The sequence below is a fragment of the Octodon degus genome, unplaced genomic scaffold (genome assembly GCF_000260255.1).
Source record: "Octodon degus isolate 3935 unplaced genomic scaffold, OctDeg1.0 scaffold00139, whole genome shotgun sequence".
NCBI lineage: Eukaryota > Metazoa > Chordata > Mammalia > Rodentia > Octodontidae > Octodon > Octodon degus.
The window spans coordinates 73,482-79,652 of record NW_004524715.1 but is presented as its reverse complement, the minus strand read 5'-3'; the positions used below and the strand labels follow the sequence as shown (position 1 = coordinate 79,652).

General features: G+C 37.0%; 1 pseudogene; it reads left to right on the top strand.

Moving 5' to 3' along the window:
• On the top strand, positions 1-1,521 carry LOC101571679 (annotated as a pseudogene).
• Positions 1,522-6,171: the final 4,650 nt, after the last annotated feature.

The following is a 6,171-nucleotide window of genomic DNA, read 5'->3' as shown; positions in this document are numbered from 1 at the left end:
ATGCTTGATACATCCACCATTTTGGGCGCTGATGGTGTTGGTGAGTGCATCTCCTGCCTGAGCGCAACTAGCAGCAGGTCGTGGGCACCTTCAGGAGAACTTATTTTAAACCACACCCCACTTTATGCCTGCTAATCTGCCAGTGTGGTAATTGGAAGACAACAATCACCAAGATATCTTGTAATGGGTAAGGAGTCACAAAAAAGAAAACATTTAATTTTTAACCTTGGTTTGAAAGAGCTGAAGAAGGCAGATGGTGTGGGTACACGGGACACCTGACAAGAATAGCTAACTGTATTGGGCACAGTGTGGACAAGGGGCCCAACAGTGTATCAGTACAGCAGCTTATCAAAGATCTTCCGGACTAAGTCAGGCAGTGATGGGAGACATTCTACACAAGCTCCTTAGGAGAAACAAACAAGAGGAATATAGTAAATCTAGTTACAACCTGCTATATTCATTCATCCAGTGATGCTGAAATTGACTTTAGAGAAATGGGTCTCCCACAGGATTCCTCTTTGCAGCAAGCCTTTTCTGATTATCAGATGCAACAAATAACATCCAATTTCATTGACCAGGTTGCCTTCAACAACAAGAAGTTTGCAGACCAAGATGACATTGGCAGTGTTTCTTTTGATTGGGTATCAGACATCAGCTTTACTCTCAATACAAACGAAAGTAGAAATAGCACCTTGTTTGAAGCATGTTATATGGAAAGAATACAGCAGTTTGATGTTGGTGGCTCTAATGAGGAGGACATCTGGGAGGAAAAGCGTATTGTATTTAAACCAGAATCCCAAAGAAGATCCAGCTTGGTGGGCACAGACAGTGAAGAAAGTACAGATTCTGAAAGAAGAGGATAAAGCAAAACAAGATTTGTTTGAATCTAGTAGTGCCAACACAGAAGGTAAGATGGAGGTAGATCTTAGTGAACCACCCACTTGGTCAGCCAACTTCGATGTTCCAAAGGAGACCACCCACGGCACTCCGTTAGACTCAGTGAGGTCTAAGGTATGGAGCACAGAGGAGCCATCACCAACTAAAGAGACAGGTTGGGCTTCTTTTTCAGAGTTCACATCATCTCTGCGCACAAAAGATTCATTAAGGAGTAATTCTCCAGTGGAAATGGAAACTAGCCCTGAAGCCATAGACCCTCTGACTCCCAGTGTTGCTGCCCTGGCCGCACAGCCAGAAGCACCAGGCAGTGTGGCCATGGAAGCCAGCTGCAATGGAGAGGAGAATGTATAAAGTACAGACAAGGTAACTGAGACAGCGATGAACGGTGGCTTGAAGGAAACACTCAGCCTCACTGTAGATGCCAAGACAGAGACTACTGTCTTTAAAAGTGAGGCAGGAAAACTGTCTACCTCTCAAGATGCTGCTTGTAAAGAAGTAGAGGAGAGCCCTGATCCAGCAGAGGCAAAGTCCATGGTCCCCCGGACCCCTAGCGGTAGTCCAGAGCAGAGGACTGACCAGATAAGTGTGCCAGGCGACATGTCAGTGAATGACCCTGTACAATGAGTGACATCTGCTGCTGCAGGCTAAAGATTGCAGACCACCACCACCCAGGCCTCGGGAGGGCCATCTGTAGCCACCAAGCTATCACTGCCGCACTCACTCTGCAAGGGATCAGGACCAGCAACCTTTATATTCTAAATTCTAAGACATTGTATAGAGAAATTCAGAAATGAAAAGATATTGCACACTGACAAATACCAAGAATTTTTATGTATGTTTATATTGTATTGTTCTAAATAATGATTATCCTGTGAAATAAGATCTTGCCATCCATGTAATAACAGTAATACTGTAGGTAAAATGGCTGTAAGAACAGTTTTATAAAAGTAAATACACAGATCTATTGTATTTGAAACATAACTACTTGACAATTATTAGTGTGACCAAAATATTAGGCAGTTTTCATACATTTTTTCACCTAGTACAAAATTCTGAATTCATTTTTCCTCCAAGTTAGCAAGGAGTTGTAGAATTGAAGTGCCCTGTAAGTGTTATTTTGGTTGTTCTAACTTACAAAGGTGATTTTGGATAAGAAGTATTTGGTGTTCTTTTCATAACCAGTTTTGATTGGTAATTGTTTCCTGTATTGTTTAAAATGGATCAAAATGTATGTCTATGGGTAGAGACTTTGTTGATAAATTGAAGTTAATGTAAAGCCATATGTTCTGTTAAAGTCTTGTTTGTTTGAAATGATTCTTCCTACAGGTGAAACACCAGAATATTTGGAGTGTATATGACTGTGGTTTGGGAGTTTGGGGGGATGTTTTTGTTCTTTGTTTTATTGTGATAGCTCATCTGCCTTTTAACCGGTTCACCAAAATTTATCTTGCTAACAAGCAGCCACAATGACCGAATCAGTGTAGTCTGCATATTTAACATACTTAAGTCACATGAAGCCAGTCAGTTGAAAAAATGTTCCTGCTGTTAATGGAATTGGAGTGTGTTCCTTTTGCAGGCCAGTATTTTAAAAGTAGAAATCAAAATCTGGCACCTAAGCATATTACTTGTTTCTCTGTATCTTGTAAGGTTTTCACTTGTAAATTCTAAACCAGTGTATCTTTTTATAACTGGTTTGTATGTGTGCATATATATAGAGAGAGTGATTATGGATACTAATTCAATATAAGTTATAATTTTCTATGTCAATATAAAAATACATCACAGCCTTCTCCAACAACTGAAGCAATATATTATTATATTGCCATATCGTCTGGTGAAAGGGTTAAATCACTTCACCTCTTGCACTTTTAGATGCAAATCAGTTTTTCATTTCTGTAATAGAAGATTATTCACACATTTTTCATCATTTGTTTTTCCTGACCAGCATTTAAAACCAAAAGGATATTCTGAAAAATGGCCAACAAATTTTTTAAAAACAGCTTCCCAAGCAGCATGCCTAAACATTACATTGCATGTGTAAATAAAAGAATCAAATGTCAAAAAAAAAAAAAAGAAAGAAAGAAAGAAAGAAAAAGAAAAAAGTTCCTTCCACTAGGGAAATGATATAAAGAAAACATTAAACTAGTAGGAGACAAAACATCACTTTGTACGAAATATCCCTTTTCCATACAAATCAATGGAAACTAATAACTGTAACAGGAAAAAAATTAACTACATCAAAAACGTCTATGGGAAGAAAAAGGAATTAGGTTTCTTTTCAGTGGACAACCTGTGTCTGAGGCTAGGTCCATTCCTGAAGTGACAATGCTATGTTTGAGATAGTTTCCTGGCTCATAACCTCCATGACATTTAATAAATATATTGTTAACATATTATATCTGCATAGATAAGCATTCATGATTACTTGATTAGGAAGGTTAAGGAAGGAGGGAAGAAAGAAGGAAGGAAGAAAGGAATGAAAGAAGGAAGGAAGGAAAGAAGGAAGGAAAAGAAGGAAGGAAGGAAGGAAGGAAGGAAGGAAGGAAGGAAGGAAGGAAGGAAGGAAGGAAGGAGTATTAAATGCTAATTTATGCACACTGACAAGTGATGGTCTTAGAAAATTCACTGAATGTCTTAGGAGAAAAAAGACAGAAAAAACTCTTTATAAATGAACACTTATCACTTAACTATAAGGTATGAATAAGGGTAGACTTTATATTTATCTATGTGTACATATGTATGAAACTAATTTGTATATAGCTTATTTATATAAAAATTTAAATATGAATAATTTATACACCAGCAGATATATGTAATTATAATTCAATTCATTCAATCCTCATAAAATTCTCATAAGTATTAACATTCCCTACTTCATATATTAGTTTCAGAGAAATTAAGTGACTTTTCCTCAATACAGAACAGAATGACTAAGAGATACACTATCATGAGAAATAAAAACACTTAGGTAGCTTATAAGCTTAGCATAGCCTGAAAACATGATTAATTAAATTAAACACTAGCTCTAGGCGATTTGGGGGTGGAGAACAACCATCAATAATATACTAGATTCACTTATTGTTCTTATTATCTTCTAAAGATTTCCTTCTATATGTTTCTATATAATATTCTTCACAGTTCTTTTTTGATTTTAAAAAGAATTTAAAAATTAAAAACATAAAAATGATACAGAATTTCAAAACAAGACAATAGGAAAACAATAATAGTTGTTTTAGTGCACAATGCTATCTTCAAAGTATTTGTCCAGATTACCAGATATAAGCAATGAAAAATCAGTCAAAAAATTAAGCATTAATTCTTCCTCTATAATACTGTTGTATAAGTTTAGTAGTATGAATTTGGATAAAAGTCTCTTTTATGACAGCATTCAGTTACTACCTGCAAAACACAAGGAGCATTGGTTTCTCAAAAAATGTTCAAAAATAATATCTATGCCTATTCTTATAAATACAAATTTTAAATAAGCATATTCATCAAGTACTCAGCAAAGACAAGTCTGGGAACTTCTCAATACTTTTCTCTGCATTTACTTTTACATGGAAACCCATTTCACAGTTCCAATAAATACAGTGATACCTCAGTTCATAAATACTTTTGTTTGCAAACAATTTGGTTCACAAAAAAGAAGCATTTGGCAAACTTTTGTTTTTAGTTGCAAACTCTGCTTTAGGTGACAAACACAACCACAGCCATCTTTCATATACAGACACAAATGTGTCTATATTTTCCAAAATCTTAGAATAAGTTAAGTTCATGAACCGGGGTACCACTGTACAAAGTTTCCTTAATTTCATTACAGAAAAGCACAGGACAGTAAATTATCTGCAACCCCTGTTTCCCAACTCTCAGATTATATTCATCATGCATAATAAACTGATGATAGAAGGTACAGCCCAAATAAACAGGAACATTCTATGAACAAAACCTCCTTTCCATGCACTGCCACCAAGCCGACCCTGTGAGTACTGGTAACACAGAACTAGGCCTGGAACACCAGGGTACCTTCACCCAACAGCTCACAGATCATTATGTTCTGACACAGCCTGACCTTGCTGTCTGCCTTGTAACTCACTGCAGACCTTAGATACTCAGCAGTCTGGTTTATGAACATTGTAGTTCTAGAGAAGCAATTTATTTAATAAAGACGATATGGGTTGCTAATCAACAAATGGGAAAAAGTCAAGTAAAAGCACCTTGGAATACCACGTACCTAAGACCTACAGGCATCCTACAAGGTGAGCTGCACAGGAATGCTTGCCAGGAGAAGAAACACGGTGGTTCTAAAACTCAACTATCCAGTTTGGGGCGGGAGGCATAGATAAGCAGAGCATCTGCCTGCCACGTGCAAGCTCCTGGGTTCTACTGCTTAGTAACACAAAGCAAAGCAAAAACCATATTCATAGGTTAGGGATATTTCATGATATTAAATTGGCATGAAGAGATAACTTTATGTCTGCAAAATGGTTTTGTTATTCAAAAGTATTAGTTTTTACTTGCAATATTCTTAGTCCAATAATATGCTCTCACTAAACTTTTTTTGTATCAGGAATTGAACTCATGACCTTGCACTTGCCAGGCAGGCACTGTGCTGCTGAACTATACTGCTGGCCCCCACGAAACTTTTGTTGCTTTTTTAATGACGCCTCTGTGTGGTAGGCCTTGTTCCAAAGTACAAGTCTACGAAAATAGAAGCAGCAAAGTTTTAACCAAGGATACAAACAGTGGCCCACGTTATCCACACATGCATTTTATTTCTTCACTATTTACTGAGAAACTACTATGTATGACACATGATAATAGCTACTAAAAATTCAAGACTAACTGTGATAAACATATACTGGCATGACACAACCTATAGTGAGGAGTTACATATTAACAAATGAGGGGCCGGGGAGATGGCTCAGTGGAATAAGCACTTCTCTGGCAGGCGCAAGGGCCTGAGTTCAATCCCTGGTTCCGCAAAAAAAAAAAAAAAAAAAAAAAATATGACATGGTAACATAGCTATAAAAAGCACAGAGACAATTTACACATACTTGGGCTACAGGATATTTAAAAGGGCCTTATCACAACACAATATCCTAATTACAAAGCAAAGAACTATGGGAGTAGATTAGGGCTAGTCTGAAGAATTTTAATAGGGGCAGTGCACTGTGTGAGTGGGAGGTTGTGCTGAAGGAGAAAAACACAGGCATTGCTGGGGGATTCAACATAGGAAGATGCATAAAAGTCTTATTTTATTTATTTATTTATTA